The sequence below is a fragment of the Nicotiana tabacum genome, chromosome 8 (genome assembly GCF_000715075.1).
Source record: "Nicotiana tabacum cultivar K326 chromosome 8, ASM71507v2, whole genome shotgun sequence".
NCBI lineage: Eukaryota > Viridiplantae > Streptophyta > Magnoliopsida > Solanales > Solanaceae > Nicotiana > Nicotiana tabacum.
In genome coordinates this window covers 95,356,208-95,379,528 of record NC_134087.1, presented here as the reverse complement: position 1 = coordinate 95,379,528, position 23,321 = coordinate 95,356,208, and the positions used below count along the sequence as shown (strand labels likewise).

General features: G+C 41.8%; 1 long non-coding RNA gene across 1 annotated transcript; it reads left to right on the top strand.

Moving 5' to 3' along the window:
• The first annotated feature begins 16,868 nt into the window (after positions 1-16,868).
• On the top strand, positions 16,869-20,832 carry LOC142162764 (uncharacterized). Its single transcript, XR_012694145.1, has 2 exons — positions 16,869-17,667; positions 20,577-20,832. It is a non-coding gene; the product is annotated as an uncharacterized LOC142162764 (long non-coding RNA).
• Positions 20,833-23,321: the final 2,489 nt, after the last annotated feature.

The following is a 23,321-nucleotide window of genomic DNA, read 5'->3' as shown; positions in this document are numbered from 1 at the left end:
AGTAGGTCAATAGAAAATTCAATTTCTCGCTTTGGCGGGAGACCCAAAAGCTTATCGGGGAAAATATCAGGAAACTTATTCACCATAGGGATGGACTGAATGGTTGGTGACTCCACTTCCACATCCTGAACCCAAACTAAGTGATAAATACAACCCTTTCTGATCATCTTCCTTGCCTTGAGATAGGAAATAAATCTACCTCTTGGCGATGCCGTGTTACCTTTCCACTCCAAAACAGGCTCCTCTGGAAATTGAAATAGGACTATCTTTGATCTACAATCAACGTTGTCATGAAAGAATCCAACCAATCCATACCCATTATAACATCAAATTATACCATATCTAACTTGATTAAGTCTGCTACGGTAGGTTGACTATGAACTATTATTATACAACCCCTATATACCTGCTAAGCTATCGCCGAGTCCCCAACAGGTATAGATACCTCAAAAGGTTTAACCAATTCAGGTTTTATTCCAAACCTACCAGCAACTAACGGAGTAACGTATGATAAGGTGGAACCTGGATCAATAGGTGCATATACATCATATGAGGAGACTGATAATATACCTGTAACAACATCAGGTGATGACTTTTGGTGTTGTCGTCTGGCCAATGCATAAATGCGGTTATGAGGACTGCTCGAGCTAGATGCTCCGCCTCTACCTCTACCACGACTCATTGGTGCTTGGGGACCTTGCCCAGGGGGGTGTACTGATGATGACGAACCAACTACAGATCCTGTTGGCTGAGATATGCTTGCATCACCTCTCATCGAACAATCCCTCATAACGTGGCATAAATAACCACAAGTATAACAAACACCTAATCTTATACGACACTGCCCAATGTGCCGCTTACCACATTGAGTACATCGTGGCAAGGGTGGCCTCATCTGATTTGACTCACCCCTATACTGAGAACCTGAGGCCCTGAAACTCTGACCAGACCCTGAATATGTAGAATGATCAAATCTCTTATCGCCAAACTGAGGGGGCGTGCTAGCCGAGGGTTGGGATGGATACCTCGAGTATTGTTGCCTCTGACTACCTCAAAACTTACCAGAAGGACCCGAAGACCTCGCTCTCTTATTCTGGGTCCTATTATGCTCACGATCGGCCCTCTATTTCTGTTTACGCTTCTCTACACCTTGAGCATATGCCTGACTACGAGAAATATCCATGTCTAGCTAAAGTGAGACCAACATACAATAGTTAAGCAAGTAAGGCTCTAATCCCATCATGAACCGGTGAACCCGATCCTCCATCTTAGATACAATAGTGGGAGCATACCTCGCCAACGAATCAAACTGAAGACTGTCCTGAACAGTCATGTTACCCTACTGAAAGGTCAAGAACCTATCAACTCTGGCCCGTCTAAGCTCTGGTGGCAGATAATGACGAAGAAAAGCTTTTGTAAAATCCTACCATATTGCTGGAGGGGCATCCTCACCTCTGGACAATTCCCAAGACTTGTACCAATTAATTACAACATCTCAGAGTCTATAGGAAGCTAGCTCAACTGACTCAGTCGTAGTGGCCTTCATTACCCATAACGTCCTCTACATTCTATCAATAAATACCTGAGGGTCCTCGTTTGGATCTGCTCTAGTGAATACAGGAGGGTCTAAATTAATAAAGTTACGAACCCTCGCACTCATGGACCTATCTGCATGACCAATACCTACTTCCTGACGCCGAGCCTGTGCGACTACTAATCGGGTCAATAACTGAATAATATCTCTCTTCTCCTGACCCGGTGCATCTGGCTGAGGTGCTGAATATACAAGGGCAGGCGCTGGAGCTGGTACCCCTCGGAGCTCTTCTGGAAAGGGTGGGGTATGTGAAGTCTAAAATGGAACCTCACCATGAGACTCTCCCCGAGCCCTGGTAACTCGTGGCGCTCGACTAGTAGTCTCACCAGCCACAGACTTTCCCTTCTAGGTGGCCGTACTCTTTGGAGGCATTGCTGAAAATATAACATATCGTTAGGAACATGAATATTTATATCGCACGATCTATGATAAGAAGGGATGGTAACATCCTATATGTCCTGCAGCCTTATATTTATAAATGTGGTGCACAACACACTCATAAACAAGACTCTACTAGACACGGTCTGTAGACAACCCTAGGACAGAACTGCTCTGATACCACTTTTGTCACGACCTAAACCGATGGGCCGTGACGGGTGCCTGAGTCCTACCTGTCAAATACCCCTAAGCATGAGTCTAAGATATGAAGCCGAATAATATCTATTGCATTACGAAATTAACATACGTGAAGGAAACCTACCATCAAGGTATATGTACGTATACATGCAGAATACAGTGGGCGAGCCGGCAAGGCTGCTATAGACAAATATACATCCAAAACTAAAAGCTGACAAGGCTACATACAACCTAACTAGACATACTGTCTACAGAATTTCGGGTTTGGACCAAGCGGGCCCGGGGTCGATTTTTGACTTTTTGGGGAAATCTTTATAAAACCTATTTTCATGCATTAGAATTGATTCATTTAGCGTTTATTGATGTTGTTAAGCAAATTGTGGCTAGATACAAGCGAGTTGGTGGTGGAAACAAGAGGTAAAGTGGTAATTGAGGCTTGATTTGTGTTCGTTGCATCGAGGTAAGTGTTTGGTCTAACCTTAGCTTGAGGGATTAGGAGTTGTGTCCTATTTGTTATTTGCTTCTTATCGAGTACGACATATAGGCATGGTGGCGAGTATTTATGCGTTGGTGTCAAGCATGACCGTGAGTCTTATCTTGTGATTTTCATGATCTCTTTGTATTATTCATGCCTTAGTGAAGATTTCTATTTGTTGTGTAAAGTTGTGGAAAGAATTGTGACCTATGAACATTGAGGAGCGTTGGCTCCAGTTGTATAATGAATTGTGAAAGTATAAGCGATAATCGAAACTCTAGAGCATTGGCTCGATTTGTGAAGTGAATTGTGAAGTAAAAGTGAGAAAGAAAAGAGATCATTATGTTGCCCCCTTGCCGGGCTATTGTTGAGTTGAGGTTCCCTTGCACTGTGTTCTTAATTGATATTACGGACGCTTAGGTTGATGATTCTTCGTGTTAGGTGTTGTAACAAGTTTAGTTATAGCTGAGGTGGTTAGATGTTGAAACTAGTTGAGTTATAGTTGACATAGTTAGATGTTGGAACAAGTTTGGTTATGGTTGTTTCTCCCTTTCCGGGACGTATATACTTGTACTGTTGAGTTCCTTTGCCGGGATAGTGTAGTCTATTGTTGATCCCTTGTCGGAACGGTTAATTATGATTATTGGTGACTGTATATTTGGAACGGGTTGCGTGCCGCAACATCATTAGATATAATACTGGATCGGGTTGCACGCCACGACAGTTATATATGTGGATCGGGTTGCACGCCACAACAGATATTATATTGGATCGGGTTGCACGCTGCAATAGTTATATATGTGGATCGGGTTGCACTCCGCAACATATATTATATTGGATTAGGTTGTACGCCGCAACAGTTATATATGTGGATTGGGTTGCACGCCACAACAGATATTATATATTATATTGGATCGGGTTGCACGCTACAACAGTTATATATGTGGATCGGGTTGCATGTCGCAACAATGTTAAATGATAAGGGATCGGGTTGCGCACCACAACAATATTGTTATCGTATTGATTGTAGACATCGAGTGTTCTTTCATACTTTATTAAGTTTCTGACAGGATTGGTATGTTTTCCCCGAAGCATGTTTCCCCCTCCCTTTTAAACTGTTATTACCTGTTTATATTTCCGCTGTATATTATATAACTGCACAGGTTTATCTGGAGTCTGGTCCTAGCCTCGTCACTACCTCGCCGGGGTTAGGCCAGACAATTATCAGCACATGGGGTCGGTTGTGCTGATACTACACTCTGCACACTGTGCAGATATGAGAGCGGCACTTGATCAGCAGCAGTAAGGGAGCCAGCCTTCAGTCCACCGAGATACTGAGGTAGCCTTGCAGGCATCCGCAGGCCCGACGTCTCCTCTATCTTTTATTATGTTCTATTATCTCGTGTATCCAAGATAAACAGTGTTATTTTTCCTTCAAACTGTTGTATGCAGTACTCTTAGTAGTCCGTGGATATTGTGACACCAGTTTCTAGGTAGAGGCATGTGCTGGCTTTCGAAGCATCTTGGTTTTATATTTATTTAAGACTTCCGCTTAAATATCATATTTCGCTGTTATTTAGATGTTTATCACTTGTTAATATAAGCTGTAAAAACGATTAAAACAGAAGAGTTAAAGATTTCTAAGTTCATGGCTTGCCTAGCTTCTACGAGTAGGCGCCATCACGACTCCTGAGGGTGGGAATTTCTGGTCATGATAAGTTGGTATCAGAGCTCTAGGTCACATAGGTCTCACAATTCACAGACAAGCTCAGTAGAGTTTGAGGGATCGGTACGGAGACGTCTGTATTTATCCTCTAGAGGCTACAGAGTTAGGAAAACTTCACATTTATTTTTTCTCGTCGTGCGGTTTTGTTTCTCAATGCTAATTGAACTTCTACTCTGTTCTTTTGCAGATGGAGATAACACGTACTTCTTCATCTACCGCTCAACAGCCCGAGCCCCCAGTAGTAGCTCCCACGAGGGGCAGAGGGCGAGGCCGAGGTCGTGCAAGAGGCTGAGGTAGGGGTAGAGCACAGCCCCAAGTGGTAGCCCTAGTAGCAGAGCCTCAGGTTGACTTTGATGACGAGTTTCCAGCCCCAACAACTCTGGTGGGCCCAACTCAGGTCTTAGATGGGTTTATTGCTACCCCAGTCCTTCAAGTTGCTCTTGTCCGATTAGTGGGCCTCATGGAGAGTGTCACCCGGGCGGGCTTGCTGTTTGGATCCGCCAAGACTTGGTGGAGGGATTATTGCTTAGCTAGACCAGCCGAATTGCCATCCTTGACTTGGGAGCAGTTCACACAGCTATTTCTGGAGAAGTTTCTCCCCATTACTCAGCGAGAGGCTTATCGGAGGCAGGTCAAGCGCCTCTAGCAGGGTTCCATGATGGTTACCCAGTATGAGACCAGGTTTATCGACTTAGCTCTCCATGCTTTTGTCATACTTCCTACCGAGAGAGAGAAGGTGAAGAGGTTTATTGATGGTCTTATTCAGCCGATTCGCCTTCAGATGGCTAGGGAGGCTGGGAGTGAGATCACTTTTCAAGAGGCGGCCAATGTGGCCCATAGAGTGGAGATGGTCCTGTCGCAGGGAGGTGGTCATGGGTCGGATAAGAGGCCACGTCATTCAGGTAGATTCAGTGATGCCTCGTCTAGAGACACAGATTCACATGGTAAAGGCAATCCTCCTAGGCCCTTTCAGTCAGCTCTTCAAGTCTCTCACGGTGTATCAGGTAGCCGTGGTCTGCAGATGCAATATTCCGATCAACAGTCCTATAATGCACCACCAGCTCTTATCAGTGCACCGCTGCTCCAGAGTTTTTAGGGTGGTCATTCGGGTCACGTGAGTCAGTCTCAGTTTCCTTAGCCACATCACTTAGGTGGATGTTTTGAGTGTGGTGAGTATGGTCACATTAGAAGGACTTGTCCGAGGTTGGTGGGTACTCAGTCACAGCAGTAGGATCCCCATGCTATGGTCCAAGCACCAGGTGTTCTATAGACTGCCCAGCCAACTAGAGGTGGGGGTAGAGGTGCTAGAGGTAGAGGTAGAGGATTTAGAGGTGGAGCTCAGGTCACTAGAGGTAGAGACCAACCAGTTGTAGGCCGTCCCAAAGATGGAGCCCAGGGTGGTAGGGCCCATCCCCGATGTTATGCTCTTTTAGCTAGGCCCGAGGCTGAGGCTTCAGATGCGGTTATCATAGGTACTATTCTGGTTTGTGATAGAGATGCTTTAGTGTTATTTGATCCAGGGTCCACCTACTAGTATGTGTCATCTTATTTTGCACTGTATCTGGTTAAGCCTAGTGATTTATTGAGTGTTCCTATTTATGTGTCTACACCGGTGGGTGACTCTATTGTAGTTGATCGAGTCCATCGTTCTTGTATTGTGGTGATTGGGGGTCTTGAGACTCGTGTATATTTATTGCTTTTAGACATGGTCGATTTCGATGTTATATTGGGGATGGACTGGTTATCACCTCACCATTCTATCTTGGACTGTCATGCCAAGAATGTGACCTTAGCTTTACCTGGTATGCCTCGTTTAGAGTGGAGAGGGACTCCTAGTCATTCTACCCATAGTGTTGTCTCATATGTGAAGGCTCGACGCATGGTCGAGAAGGGGTGTTTGGCCTATTTGGCATATGTTTGTGATTCTAGTGCGGAGGTTCCCTCTATTGATTCTGTGCCCGTTATTCATGAGTTTCCTGAGGTATTCCCTTCAGACTTGTCGGGTATGCCACCCCGATAGGGATATTGATTTTTGCATTAATTTGGCTCCGGGCACTCAGCCCATTTCTATCATGCCGTATCGTATGGCCCCACCTGAGTTGAAAGAGTTGAAGAAACAGTTGCAAGACTTGCCTGAGAAGGGTTTCATTAGACCCAGAATTTCGCCGTGGGGTGCGCCGGTGTTGTTTGTCAAGAAAAAGGACGGATCAATACGGATGTGTATTGATTACCGGCAGTTGAACAAGGTTACTATCAAGAATAAGTATCCATTGCCGAGGATTGATGACTTGTTTGATCAGCTTCAGGGTGCGAAGGTATTTTCAAAGATTGACTTGAGATATGGCTAGCATCAGTTGAGGATTAGGACATCCGATGTCCCTAAGACAACTTTCCGCACTCGGTACGAGCATTATGAGTTCCTGGTCATGTCATTTGGGTTGACCAATGCCCTAACAACTTTTATGGATTTGATGAACCGAGTGTTCAGGCCTTATTTGGATTCGTTCGTGATAGTCTTCTTTGATGATATTTTGATATATTCCCGCAGCCGGGAGGAGCACGAGCAACATCTCAGAGTGGTTCTTCAGACTCTGAGGGATAGTCAGCTATATGCTAAGTTCTCGAAGTATGAGTTCTGGCTGAGTTCAGTTGCATTCCTGGGTCATGTTGTATCGGTAGAGGGTATTTAGGTGGATCCAAAGAAGATTGATGTAGTCAAGAATTGGCCTAGACCAGAATCAACTACAGAGATTTGGAGTTTCTTGGGATTGACAGGTTACTATCGCCGGTTCGTGGAGGGGTTCTCATCTATCATAGCCCCGATAACTAGGTTGATCCAGAAGGGTGCCCAGTTCAGATGGTCCGACGAGTGTGAGGCGAGCTTTTAGAAGCTCAAGACAGCTCTGACTACGGCACCGGTGTTGGTTTTGCCCATAGGTTCAGGGCCTTATACAGTTTATTGTCATGCTTCCCATATTGGGCTTGGTGCAGTGTTGATGTAGGATAGCAAGGTCATTGCCTATGCTTCGCGGAAGTTGAAGATTCATGAGAAGAACTATCCAGTTCATGATTTAGAGTTGGCAGCCATAGTTCACGCATTGAATATTTGGAGGCATTACCTGTATGGCGTGGCATGTGAGGTGTTCACGGATCACAAGAGTCTTCAATATTTGTTCAAGAAAAAGGAGCTGAATTTGAGGCAGAGGAGGTGGTTGGAGTTGTTGAAGGATTATGATATCACTATCTTGTATCACCTGGGAAAGGCCAATGTGGTGGCCTATGCGTTGAGTAGGAAGTCAGCCAGTATGGGCAGTTTTGCTCATAATCCGGTCGGTGAGAGACCGCTTGCTTTGGACGTGCAGGCTTTGGCCAATCAGTTTGTGAGGTTGGATATTTCTGAGCCTAGTCGTGTATTGGCTTGCACGGTCACTCGTTCTTTTTTATTGGAGCGTATCTGTGATCGGCAGTATGATGATCCCCATTTGTGTGTCCTTAGAGACACGGTGCAACACGGAGGTGCCAAGCAGGTTACCTTATATGATGATGGAGTTTTGAGATTGCAGGGTCGCGTTTGTGTGCCCAATGTGGATGGGCTCCGAGAGTTGATTTTAGAGGAGGCCCATAGCTCTCGGTACTCTATTCATCAGCGCGCCGCGAAGATGTATCAGGATTTGCGACAGCATTATTGGTGGCGGAGAATGAAGAAGGATATCATTGCATATGTAGCTCGGTGTTTAAATTGTCAGCAGGTTAAGTACGAGCATCAGAGGCCTGGTGGTTTATTTCAAAGGATTGAGCTTCCCGAGTGGAAGTGGGAGCGGATCACTATGGATTTCGTTGTTGGACTCCCGTAGACTCGGAGGAAGTTCGACGCAATATGGGTCATTATTGATAGGCTGACCAAGTCAGCGCATTTCATTCCCGTGGCAGTCTCCTATTCATCCGAGAGGTTAGCTGAGATCTATATCCGGGAGATTGTTTGTCTTCAAGGTGTGCCTATATCTATCATTTTGGACCGAGGTACGTAGTTTACCTCACATTACAGGAGAGCAGTTCAGTGAGAGATGGGCACCCAGGTTGAGTTGAGTACAACATTTCATCCTCAGACAGACGGGCAGTCCGAGCGGACTATTCAGATTTTGGAGGATATGCTCCGAGCTTGTGTCATCGATTTTGGAGGTTCGTGGGATCAGTTCTTGCCTTTAGCAGAGTTTTCCTACAACAATAGTTACCAGTCGAGTATCCAGATGGCTCCTTATGAAGCTTTATATGGTAGGCAGTGTCGATCTCCGGTTGGATGGTTTGAGCCGAGAGAGGCTCGATTATTGGGTATGGATCTAGTTTAGTATGCCTTGGACAAGGTCAGGATTATTCGGGATAGGCTTCGTACAGCTCAGTCCAGGCAAAAGAGTTATGCCGACCACAAGGTTCGAGATTTTGCATTCATGGTAGGTGAGCGGGTATTGCTTCGAGTGTCGCCTATGAAGGGCGTGATGAGATTTGGGAAGAAGGGAAAGCTTAGCTCTAGGTTCATTGGCCCATTTGAGATTCTTGATCGAGTGGGAGAGGTGGCTTATAGACTTGCGTTGCCGCCAAGCTTATCAGCCGTGCATCTAGTGTTTCATGTGTCCATGCTTCGGAAATATCACGACGATCCATCCCACGTGTTAGATTTCAGCACTGTCCAGTTGGACAAGGACTTGTCTTATGAGGAGGAGCCGGTATCTATTCTAGACCGGTGGGTTCGTTAGTTTAGGTCGAAGAATTTTCCTTTTGTTCATGTTCAGTGGAGAGGTTAGCCTCCTGAGGCATCGACCTGGGAGTCCGAGTCTGATATGTAGAGCCGTTATCCCATCTTTTCCCCGACTCATGTACTTCCTTCTTCTGTCCGTTCGAGGACAAATGATTGTTTTAGAGGTGGAGAATGTGATGACCCAAAAGGCATCACTTATTTTAAAACAAAATTTCCGTGTTCTAAGGCCTTGAAAACTTCATTTAGAGTCACCTCGATTTGCGTGCGCAGTTCGGGCGCGTAGCTGGAAAGTTTAAACAAGATAATCTGTGAAAAATGATAAGTTTTTGTTATATTATGAGCTAATTTGACTTCGGTCAATATTTTGGGTAAACAGACCCGGACCCGTGATTTGACGGTCCCGGAGGGTCCGTAGGAAAATATGGGACTTGGGCGTATGTCCGAAATCGAATTCCGAGGTCCCAAGCCCGAGAAATGATTTTTTAAAGGAAATTGTTTTATGGAATTTGTTTAAAGAATTTGAAACGAAATTTGATTAGAACATGACGGTATCGGACCCATATTTTGGTTCCGGCGCCCGGTACAGGTCTTATATATGATTTAAGACAGTTTTGTGGAATTTGGTGAGAAACGGATGTCATGTGACGTGATTCGGACCTAAATTGCAAAATTTATGTTTAAAGAAGTTTTGAGATTGATCTCAAGATTTAATTTGATGTTCATGAGGTTATTTTGATAATATGATTATACGAGTAAGTCCATATGATGTTTTTGAGTTAGTATGACATTTAGTTTGGAGCCTCGAGGGCTCGGGTGAGTTTCGGGATGTTTTTACACTTAGGAAAAAGTTGCAGATTCATAGAAGTTGCAGGTCTCTGAAGCCAGGTCTCGCGGTTCGCGGTGGAAACTTCGCGGTCGCGGTGGGGACTCTGCAACCGCGGTGGGATTTGTGCGGTCCGTGGTGAGCAAGGCCAAGCCTTCGCGGCCGCGCTCGATTTCTTGCAGTCCGCGGTGGAGACCTGTGCGGCCGCGGTCCATTTCGTGTGGTCCGTACAGGGCACTGGACCGCAGTACCTCAGGAAGGCCTGTGCGGCCGCAATCCATTTTGTGCGGTCTGCACAGGGGGTCTGAGAGGGGTATAAATGGACGGAATTTCTAGTTATTTTCATTTTCAAAACCTCAAAAACATAAGAGACGATTTTTCAAACAACCTTTCTTCTCCAAATCAATTGTAAGTTATATTTAACTAGTTTTCTTCAATCATTAACATCTTTTAACATGATTTCAAATTCAAATCAATTATTTTCATGGTGGAATTGAGAATTTTGGGTAAAACCTAAGAAAATTAAAATTTGGGGATTTAGACCTCAAATTGAGGTCGGATTCCAAAACCAATTATATATCCGGGCTCGGGGGTAAATGGGTAATCAGGTTTTGGTCCAAATTTCGGGTTTGGACCAAGCGGGTCCGGGGTCGATTTTTGACTTTTCGGGGAAATCTTTATAAAACCTATTTTCATGCATTAGAATTGATTCATTTAGCGTTTATTGATGTTGTTAAGCAAATTGTGGCTAGATACAAGCTAGTTGGTGGTGGAAACAAGAGGTAAAGCGGTAGTTGAGGCTTGATTTGTGTTCGTTTCATCGAGGTAAGTGTTTGGTCTAACCTTAGCTTGAGGGATTAAGAGTTGTGTCCTATTTGCTGTTTGCTTCTTATCGAGTACGACGTATAGGCATGGTGACGAGTATCTATGCGTTGGTGTCAAGCATGACCGTGAGTCTTATCTTGTGATTTTCATGATCTCGTTGTATTATTCATGCCTTGGTAAAGATTTCTATTTGTTGTGTAAAGTTGTGGAAAGAATTGTAACCTATGAACATTGAGGAGCATTGGCTCCAGTTGTATAACGAATTGTGAAAGTATAAGTGATAATCGAAACTCTAGAGCATTGGCTCGAGTTGTGAAGTGAATTGTGAAGTAAAAGTGAGAAAGAGAAGAGATCATTATGTTGCCCCCTTGCCGGGCTATTGTTGAGTTGAGGTTCCCTTGCATTGTGTTCTTAATTGATATTACGGACGCTTAGGTTGATGATTCTTGTAGTTAGGTGTTGTAACAAGTTTAGTTATAGCTGAGGTGGTTAGATGTTGAAACTAGTTGAGTTATAGTTGAGATAGTTAGATGTTGGAACAAGTTTGGTTATGGCTGTTTCTCCCTTACCGGGACGTATATACTTGTACTGTTGAGTTCCCTTGTCGGGATAGTGTAGTCTATTGTTGATCCCTTGCCGGGACGGTTAATTATGATTATTGTTGACTGTATATTTGGAACGGGTTACGCGCTGCAACATCATTATATATTATACTGGATCGGGTTGCACGCTGCAACAGTTATATATGTGGATAGGGTTGCACGCCGCAACAGATATTATATTGGATCGGGTTGCACGCCGCAACAGTTATATATGTGGATCGGGTTGCATGCCGCAACAGATATTATATTGGATCGGGTTGCACGCTACAACAGTTATATATGTGGATCGGGTTGCATGTCGCAACAATGTTAAATGATAAGGGATCGGGTTGCGCACCACAACAATATTGTTATCGTATTGATTGTAGACATCGAGTGTTCTTTCATACTTTATTAAGTTTCTGACAGGATTGGTATGTTTTCCCCGAAGCATGTTACCCCCTCCCTTTTAAACTGTTATTACCTGTTTATATTTCCGCTGTATATTATATAACTGCACAGGTTTATCTGGAGTCTGGTCCTAGCCTTGTCACTGCCTCGCCGGGGTTAGGCCAGACACTTACCAGCACATGCGGTCGGTTGTGCTGATACTACACTCTGCACGCTGTGCAGATACCGGAGCGGCACTTGATCAGCAGCAGTAGGGGAGCCAACCTTCAGTCTACCGAGATACCGAGGTAGCCTTGAAGGCGTCCGCATGCCCGACGTCTCCTCTATCTTTTATTATGTTCTATTATCTCATGTATCCAAGATAAACAGTGTTATTTTTCCTTCAAACTGTTGTATGTAGTACTCTTAGTAGTCCGTGGATATTGTGACACCAATTTTTGGGTAGAGACATGTGCTGACTTTCAAAACATTTTGGTTTTATATTCATTTAGACTTCCGCTTAAATCTCATATTCTGCTGTTATTTAGATCTTTATCACTTGTTAATAAAAGCTATAAAAAGGATTAAAACAGAAGAGTTAAAGATTTCTATGTTCGTGGCTTGCCTAGCTTCTACGAGTAGGCGCCATTACGACTCCCGAGGGTGGGAATTTCGGGTCGTGACAAGTTGGTATCAATGCTCTAGGTTACGTACGTCTCAGAATTGACGGACAAGCTTAGTAGAGTCTGAGGGATCGGTACGGAGACGTCTGTATTTATCCCCAAGAGGCTACAGAGTTAGGAAAACTTCACATTTGTTCTTTCTCGTCATGCGGTTTTGTTTCTCAATGCTAATTGAACTTCTACTCCGTTCTTTCGCAGATGGCGAGAACACGTGCTTCCCCATCTACTACTCATTAGCCTGAGCCCCCAGCAGTAGCTCCCACGAGGGGCAGATGGCGAGGCCGAGGTAGGGGTAGAGATCAGCCCTGAGCAACAGCCCCAGTAGTGGAGCCTCAGGTTGACTTTGATGACAAAGGTCCAGCCCCAACAGCTCCGGTGGGCCCAGCTCAGGTCCCAGAGGGGTTTATTGCTACCCCAGTCCTTCAGGATGCTCATATCCTATTAGTGGCCCTCATGGAGAGTGTCACCCAGGCGGGCTTGCTTCTTGTAGCACCAACCGTCTCTCAGGCTGGAGGAGGGGCCCAGACTCTTGCTCCTTGCACTCCGGAGCAAGTAGCTCCTCAGATTCAGACTCCAGCAGTTCAGCCAGTTAGAGTAGTTCAGCCGGGTGTGGTAGCTCAGACCGGTGATGGAGTGGCTATGTCTGCCGATGCTTTGTGGAGGCTGGATAGGTTCACCAAGCTCTTAACTTCCACTTTTAGTGATGCATCTAATGAGGATTCCCAGGATTATCTAGACAGCTGCCACGAGGTTCTCAGGAACATGGGTATTGTGGAGACCAATGGGGTTGACTTTGCTACATTTCGCTTGTCTGGATCCGCCAAGACTTGGTGGAGGGATTATTGCTTAGCTAGACCAGCCGGATCGCCAGCTTTACTTGGGAGTAGTTCACACAGCTATTTCTGGAGAAGTTTCTCCCCATTACTCAGCGAGAGGCTTATCGGAGGCAGTTCGAGCGCCTCCAGCAGGGTTCCATGACGGTTACCTAGTATGAGACCAGGTTCATTGACTTAGCTCACCATGCTCTTGTCATACTTCCTACTGAGAGAGAGAGGGTGAAGAGGTTTATTGATGGTGTTATTTAGCCGATTCGCCTTCAGATGGCTAGGGAGATTTGGAGTGAGATCACTTTTCAGGAGGCGGCCAATGTGGCCTGTAGAGTGGAGATGGTCCTGTCATAGGGAGGTGGTCATGGGTCGGATAATAGGCCCCATCATTCAGGTAGATTCAGTGGTGCCTCGTCTAGAGGCATAGATTCACATGGTAGAGGCAATCCTCCTAGGCCCTTTCAATCAGCTCTTTAGGTCTCTCACGGCTCTTCAGGTAGTCGTGGTCTGCAGATGCAGTATTCCGATCAGTAGTCCTACAGTGCACCACCATCTCCTATCAGTGCACCGCCGCTCCAGAGTTTTCGGGGTGGTCATTCGGGTTGCCTGAGTCAGCCTCAGTTTCCTCAGCTACAACACTCAGGTGGATGTTTTGAGTGTGGTGAGTATGGTCACATCAGGAGGACTTGTCCGATGTTGGTGGGTACTCAGTCGCAGCAGCAGGATCCCCATGCTATGGTCTAGGCACCAGGTGTTCCACAGATCGCCCAACCACCTAGAGGTGGGGGTACAGGTACTAGAGGTGGAGGTAAAGGATTTAGAGGTGGAGCTCAGGCCACTAGAGGTAGAGGCCAGCCAGCTGTAGGCCATCCCAGAGATGGAGCCCAGGGTGGTGGGGCCAGCCCCGATGTTATGCTCTTCTAGCCAGGCCCGAGGCTGAGGCTTCAGATGCGGTTATCACAGGTACTATTCTGGTTTGTGATAGAGATGCTTCAGTGTTATTTGATCCAGGGTCCACATACTCGTATGTGTCATCTTATTTTGCACCGTATATGGTTAAGCCTAATGATTCATTGAGTGTTCCGTTTTATGTGTCTACACCGGTGGGTGACTCCCGAGGGTGGGAATTGCGGGTCGTGACATATATATATATATACACACACACATACAAACGTATCGTACCAAAAAAAGCAACTCCGGATCAAATGGAGCACGCCAACTCTCGCTGATCAGGGATCCTAAGAAGGGGCCCGTCAGCTTACCTACCTGCACCTGCGGGCATGAAACGCAGGCCCCGTGAAATAGGGCGTCAGTACGAAAAATGTACTGAGTATTTAAGGCATGAAAATTAGTACGTAAAAGACATAAATGAAACATGGAATACAGAAACAGATCTTTAAATCTAAATAACTTTGTAAATTCTGAAACATTTATAATGTCATGCACGTGCATATAAATGTCATGCCATGCATAGTTATGGGTGTACATAATATCATCAAGCCACTGAGGGCATCCCATCATATCGTCTCGGCCACTGTGGGCAACATCATCAACATATACCAGCTGATAAGGTGGTGGTGCGTATATAATGCCATAATCTTTTTCCATATCCCATATACATATATTTACATATATACGTGTATATAACGCCATCTGGTCATGGGTTAATGCACATGTATAAATGAGTGAAATGCATGAAAAATACTTAATAATCTCAATATTTCTTCCGGATAAACTTTTCCAACTACATATTATTCTGAGACCCATGAGCAGAGGATAATAATAATTCTCATGGGGAATCAAGAATATAGACACCCCTACTATTTCTATGAATAGAGTAATTTATGGAAACTGTGTGTTTGCTCATTTCTTCAATATAATTTGGACCATGCCAATAGAAAGAAGGGAGGGCCTTAACATACCTGTCCCTAAAATTATTTGAACGGATCAGCTTCTGCGAAATTAACACTGGGATTCCTTGAAATTGGAACGAAACTGTGTTTTGCCTCTAACGTTTTTGAAGTTGCTTCTGTTTCTTGCTTTAGAACTTAAATGTTCTTGGTTGATTTTTGAAATCTCACTTGAAACCTTGGCAAGAATTTGGATGAAAATTTCTTTTGTTTCCAAGATTTTGATCTCAAGCCAAGAATTGAATTAAAGCTTAGGGGCAGATTGTTCAATTGGATAAGACTTTACAAGTCTTACTAAGACTTTAAGTCATATTTGGTTAGGTTATTAGGTAGACACCTATACTTAGGATTAGTGAGTCATTCTTTCTGATTAGTGGTCTTGTGCCACATTTTTTTGGCATAATTAGTTAAGTTTTGTCCGCTTATTAGTTAACTGGTAATTAATCAATTACCCACATAATTTAAAAATTACTACAAATTACCTAAAATTCTATTTATTTCTAAAATACTTCATATATACTTTATATATTATACTATTGTGGTCATATGGTACCTTGAATGGTACTAGTTTATAATTATTGGGTATTATCGCTCGACCCGTATTTTATTCCAAATTGGCCACTTTCAACGAAACTCATTTTTTAATCCGTGTACCCCTTTATCATTCATAACACTTATTTATCGCTTGTTATAAATAGCGTAAGTACGTTAACGTCAAGATGATCTAATCCCCAAGTCTACGTCGGTTAACTGAAAACGAAATTTTTAACGTACAAAAACGCGAGATGTAACACCGATAGACAGATCGAGAGCCCTCCAAGTAGGCTATCAGCTCAGCGTAAGATGTTGATGCGCTCCATTTTCTTCGGAGTTGCTTGTTTGGTTAATATGAGTTAGATATGTATTGTTTGGTATGGCGGGACTCTGTCCCGACATTTATGAAAATTATGTATTCTTAGAGGCTTGTAGATAGGGGTCATGTACGTAAAAGATCGTATGGCCTTCTCGACCTATATTTAGTGTTCAAGTGGTTATTTTGATCTTAGAGGCCCATATGCTTTATGTATAAGTTGGCATTACCTGTTGTATTCTACCTATTTCACGGCAGCCTCTCCAGCTCAGTTATTTATAATAGTATGACATGAAAAAAGATACGTTACGTTGGTACTTGGTTGAGTAAGGTACCGGGTGCCCATCGCGGCCCATCAGTTTGGGTCGTGACACCAAAATACTCTGAAACCAAAAATAAAACTTCCCGGATAGTCACATTGTAGACATGTGATTTTTGACCCTCCCCAAGATTTTATATATTTTAGCATATAAATATTTAGTTTAGGACTAATATTGCTATTTCAATTAGTTTTGACTCTTTTACTTTATTTTTTCACAAAAATGAAAATTACAAAAAAAATATTCTCTTTTATTTAGCTAATTGATACAAAAATAGTTTCACTTTTAATTTTTAATTTTACTTTAATTAATTAGAAATGATTTCATAATTTTGTAGTTATTTTTTTAGGAGCTAATATTTTTAGTCTACTAGAGTTAAAGGGTCATTTTTAAAGGTATATTTGGCCAAATTTGGCCAAATTCGGATCTAGTCCATAATAACCCAAGCCCAATTACCCTTAGCCCCAATAACTTTAGCCCATTACCTCATCCTTAACCCTAGACCTCTTCCCATAAATAGACACTAGACCTAAGACCTAGGGACCCCGAATTTCTAGAGCATCAACCGTTTTCATCAAAAGAGACCCCACCCCACTTGAACTCCTTCTTCGACAAAGAGAACCAACCGAAAGGACCCCTAACCTAGACTACACACAAGATCATCAACTGCTTTCCCTGATCTTTAGAGCAAATCAACAGAAGACACAAAAAATCCTAGACCTAAAAACCAAAAAAACGAAAGGAGCTGCCATAGGAATGTATAGAATACTAGGTATTTGTGCTTGCACTTGACCCTTTCGATTCCAAATCATTTCCGTAAAATGGAGATAAGGACTTGATGCCTTGATTAAACGATCTCATTTTTGGTATTTTTAATAGATTTTGTCTCTGCAGTTGGCTTGCTGACTAATCTGTTGCCACAACAATTGATTTGCATAAATATTTGATTTTATGACCCCCTGTATTTCGCTGCTCTTTCTTCTCTTTACAATAATCTTCCAGAACACGCACACACACAGTCACACACACGAACATAGTAAGGGAACGAGCATAAGTTGGGTTTTTGATTTCAGAAAGTCGAAAACAATACAAAAATGTTTCATCTTCTTCGTCCTTGATTTGATTCTTAGTTTCCTAAACATGGAGTTTAATTGAAGTCTGGAGTCATTTTTGAGTTTGATTCATGTGGAGGTTGCCGTTGAAGGTTTAAGCCCGAAATTCCAGTTCGATTTGTGCTGATTTCGTTTGAAGCCGTGTTGTTGTCCGACTGTAATTGTTGCTTCATTTCAGTCCGGGTAATTGCCGCAACTCAATTAATCGGAAAGCTTCTTCAGGTCTATCTCTCATCTTTCTTGATGCTTTGTTAGGATGGTACTATTTTAGTGGTTCTGTAAATATTTAGAGTTTGTGGTTTGCGTTTCATTTTGTGTTTATCATTCTACAATGCTTTAACTTTATTTTGAATGACATTTATTAAGTCACTGATCTTGTTTTGGTTGTGATTATTTATTAGTACCATGAATCTGATCTTAGACATTAGTTTGATTTGATATTTGCGGAAGGATTACATTTGGGGTTTGGTCAATACTGAAAAGGGAATTGGGTTTTGAGTTGACTATCGTTCTCTTATTTTAATTTTTATTTTATCGCTTTAATCGTAGGAGCATGTTTAGGCCATAGAAAACGTGGGTAGGCAAGCTTTAGGCACGTAATTAAATCATCACAACTATGGGTATGGTTCCCGTGGCGTAGCTGTAATACCTAATTTCAAATTAGTTTTATTATGAGTAGCCTTAGCCTGCTTTTAGTGAAATACAAATCTTTTAAAATAAATCGAGGCGTGCCATTCACAATTGAATCACCTAACCTATGGCCCTCACAACAATATTATAACTTAGTGTAGAAAATATTTTGAACATTCGTAATTTGCTTTAGGCGTGTTTATAATAAAATCATCATAGCTATGGGTACAGTTCCCGTGACGTAATTGTGATACATAATTTCCAAATCCGGGGTACATTTATATGACTCGGCCACAACGTCTAATAATGTTGATAAAACAAATATGTTGTAGGTCGTGAGTACGGTTTCCATGACACGATTCACAATGTGTACCAAACAAACAAGCGTACGACAATCGTAACTTGTTCCAGAATAATTCCATAAATAATTAAAAGCGGTCAAAAGGTTAAAAATGCACAATAGGTATAAAAAATATAATTAATCAGATAATTAGGCCAATGATAATAGTTGAGCGACTGTGCTAAAACTACGGAACCCGGGAATACCTAACACATTATCCCGGGTTAATAGAATTCCTTACCCGGATTTCTGTGTTCGCAGACCATAAATAAGAGTCAAATTTCCTCGATTCGGGATTTTAAACCGGTGACTTGGGACACCATAAATTATCCCAAGTGGAAACTCTGAACTTAAATAAATAATCCTGTTTCGATCATTGTAAGTTTAATTAGAGAAACTCCCCTATACCCCCTTTTCGGGGTAGAAAAAGGAGGTGTGACAGCTCTGGCGACTCTACTGGGGACAAGAACCCAGAATCTCTGGTTCAGTGTTCAAGAATTCGAGCTTAGAATAATTGTTATATTTGGCTTTTATTTATTATCTGATTTTTATTACATGCCTGGGCCTAATGTGCTAAATGCCGCTTTTTTACCGCTTTGATATTATTTGAACTGTATATAAACTACTGCGAAACCCTTCTCTTCTCATTTTTGAGGAAGTGCACGCTAGTGTGACTTCTTTTCTGTTAGTGTCATACCCTAATTTAGAAAGAGGTTCGGACAAGTTACAACGCCGTATGGCCTTTTGGTTCCCGGTACGTAGCCCCCCCCCCCCCCGGCTCGAGTTGTCCGCTCGGGTACACCAAGTCTAGAACAATATACCCAGGTTTTAAACCTAGAATAACATAGCCTCATGCCGGATCCCTAATAGGAACGCTTGTTTGCATCATGTGCATTTGATTTTGGGGATTCAACACAGGGGTTGGGTCCGTCTAGGACAAGTGTACCCAAAAAATAAAAGACTATCCTGATGCATCCTATGTGCTACATGTTGCAATTTTCAAGGGTAAAAGGGGTCATTTAGCGGACCAATGAGTCTAGAACAATACACCCAAGTTTTAAACCTAGAATTACATAGCCTCACGCCGGATCCCTAGTAGGAACGCTTGTTTACATCACGTGCATTTGACTTTGGGGACTCAACACAGGGGTAGGGTCTGTCTAGGACAGGTGTACCCAAAAAATAAAAGACCATCCTGATGCATCCTATGTGCTACATGTTGTAATTTTCAAGGGTAAAAGGGGTCATTTGGTGGACCAATGAGGCTTGAGGATAAATGAGAAAAAAGACGGTGAAGTGTAAAAAAATAAAGCAAGTAGGGCCCAATTATATTTTTTCTTTCACCTTTTTTCTAAAAGAAAAAAAATGAAAAATCCAAAAAAAGATTTTGCTTTTCCCATCATTTTTCAAAAAAATAAAAAATAAAAAATAAAAAAGGAAAAAAATCCGAAAAGAGTTTACATGTTTTATCATTTTTCAAAACAAAAGACAAAAAAACATTTTCTCTAAATTAGTTATTTTTTTAAATTCTCGCCCGTATCCAATCTTCCCGAACTACGCATACCTGATTCTCGTCGTTCAGGGCGTGATATGTAGGCAACCCACATAGGGTCCGGTCTTCTTAGTAAGTCTTAGATTTTTGGCTTCGAGGGTCGTAGCCAAATCTTGCATCTCTAGCCACTTTTGGTCACATTAGTCGTTTTACAAAATAGGGTTATTTTCGCAAAGTAGTTTGTTTAATTGTGTCTGGAGTTTCCAATCTGCAATTAGGTATCTCTTTACTTTAAGGTCCATCCTTGTCAAATTTGCATGTCTACCGCTTTTGGCCACATTGGCCGTTTTGCAAAATAGGGCTATTTTCGCAAAAGTGGTTCAATTAACCCCATGTCTTAGAGTCCTAAGTCCACAACAAAGTGTCCTCTCAGTTTAAGGTCCATTATGTTGAATTTGCGTGCTTAGCCATTTTTTTGGCCACATGCCATTTCTATAAGTAATTTTTCCATGTCTTAAAGGTCACTTGTGTTGAGTTTGCACTTCTAGCCACCTTTTGTCCACATAAGCCATTTTGTAAAAATAGCCTCAATCATGTCTCCCATGTGTCCAATAGGGAGTGTTATTATTTCACATAGCATTTTAAGTCTTTAACTCTATTTGGTTTTAGTTTTTCATACAGGTGTGGATCTACTTACCTGAGTTTGAGCATGACAGACACTCCGGGACCATCCAGTCAGGATCGCTCATTCAGGAGTTGCTTAAGGAGATTTTTTTTATGTTTTGAGTCTATTTTTCTTTTTATGTCGTCTTTTACCTTCTAGTTTTGTACAATAATGTTGAGTCTTTTTTTATTGTACTTTCTATTTTGTATTTGAAAAGTGTGTTATAACTCAAAAATCTAAAAAAAGAGATTTTGCGTTCTATATTTCCGTTAGGAGTTTTCTTTAGAATACTAATTCTAGAAATTAAAATAAAAAAAATTTCTTTTGAGGTGGTTTTCCTTAGGAAGTTAATATTTAGAACTTAAAATAAAAATTACTTTTATATTTCCTTTAGTAATTAAGACTAACAATTTTTTAAAAAATGAGAATTTTCTTTAATACCTTTTTAGAAGTTTTCTTATGATATTAATTCCAAAAATTCAAAAAAAAGACTTTCTTTTGAGGTTCTTCTTTCGGAAATATATATAAAACAAAAAAAAATATTCCTTTTATTTCACTGGAACTTTAGGACATTGTACATAGAATAAAAAATAAACATACTTTATCTTTTGTTTATTTTAGAGTTTCTCCTTTAGGTAATCAAAAACTGAAATCCAAAAACGTTTTTTCATCTTTTTCATTTCTTGTTTCGAAATCTTTCTTCAGGATATCAAGTGAAAATATTTTTCGTTGGTTCATTCTTTAGATTTCCTTCCTTAAAAAAAAGAAAGAATCAAAAAATATTTTTCTCTTCTAGGGTTTTTTCCTTAATAATTTCTCATTGATTATCTATTTCAAAAAAAAGAAAAAAAAAGAAAAAAGAAAAGAAAAAGAGAACGTTAGTTTATTTAGTCTATTCTCGATTTTTCCGAACTACGCAAAGATCTGATTCATGCGGCATCATGATACGTAGGCATCCTATATAAGGTTCGATCGAATCATTTTTTTAAGTTAAAAGAAAAAGAAAAATGGAAAAAAAAAGAAAAAAAGAGGTGAAACTGTGGGATGTGAGATATGAGAGGATAGAAAAAAATGATAATTAGAAGAAAAAAGAGGAAGGAAAATGAGCAAGCCAAGAAGTGCTAGAATAGAAAAAAAGAGAAGATTGAAATGAACAAAATTGGGATGATGCCATATGACCTTCATACCCTCGAAGTCATTTTAGAACCAATAACTGTGACTAGGTGCATTGCACATAATGTGAGATTATCTTATGTTAAATGCCCTAATGCTAACGTGATGACTTCATTTTGTTCCTCTTTGTTATCTTCATAAAGGAGAAGGGTGGTTGGTTTGTGGTTCTTAAAGTGGTAACTCTTCTCTACGACATAAAGTTGAAAGGCAATGGCAGACGACAACAAAATTGAGTTTGTTGATACTGGTGCCCAAAAGCAATTGTTTGAACATGACAACGGGTTGGTTGAAGAGGTAAGGATTGTGAGAAGGCACGGGAGAAAATATGATATATTGATATTGTATGTGATGCAATACAAGAGGTGCTATTCATAGCTACTCTATACAAAGGGGATACTACTCCTATTCCAATGTGGAACAATTACATAGCTATCTCTAACACTCCCCCTCAAGCCGGAGCATATAAATCATATGTACCGAGATTGTTACATATATAATCAATGCGAGGACTAGTGAGGGACTTGGTGAAAATATCTGCAAGTTCATCATTCGATCTCACAAACTTCGTAGTAATATCTCCTGAGAGTATCTTTTCTCTGACGAAGTGACAATCAATCTCAATGTGTTTAGTTCTCTCATGAAACACCGGATTTGATGCAATATGAAGTGCAGCTTGATTATCGCACACAAGTTCCATCCGACTGATTTCACCAAATTTCAACTCCTTGAGCAATTGTTTGGTCCAGACTAGTTCACATGTTGCCATAGCCATTGCTCGATATTCTGCTTCTGCACTAGACCGAGCAACTACATTTTGTTTCTTACTTTTCCAGGACACAAAATTTCCTCCTACTAAAACACAATATCCAGATGTAGAACGTCTATCAGAAGGTGATCCTGCCTAATCAGCATCCGAGTACCCAACGATCTGCTCATGACCTCGATCCTCAAATAGTAATCCTTTACCTGGAGCCGATTTTATATACCGGATAATGCGGACAACTGCATCCCAATGACTATCACAGGGAGAATTCATAAACTGACTTACAACACTCACATGATAAGAAATGTCAGGCCTAGACACTGTGAGATAATTTAATTTACCAACCAGCCGTCTATAGCTTGCAGGATCGCTAAGCGGCTCCCCCTGCCCAGGAAGAAGTTTAGAATTCAGATCCATCGGCGTGTCAACAGGTCTGCAACCTGTCATCCCTGTTTCCTCAAGAATGTCTAACATATATTTCCTTTGAGAAATAACAATACCTGAGCTAGATTGAGCAACCTCAATACCTAGAAAGTACTTCAATCTGCCTAGATCCTTAGTTTGAAGGTGCTGGAAGAGATGCTGCTTTAGATTAGTAATACCATCCTGATCATTGCCGTAATAACAATATCATCAACATAGACTACCAGATAAATACATAGACTTGAAGCAGAGTGGCAATAAAACACAGAGTGATCAGCTTCACTACGAGTCATGCCAAACTCCTGGATAACCGTGCTGAACTTACCAAACCAGGCTCGAGGAGACTATTTTAGACCATAAAGTGACCGACACAAGCGACATACAAGGCCAC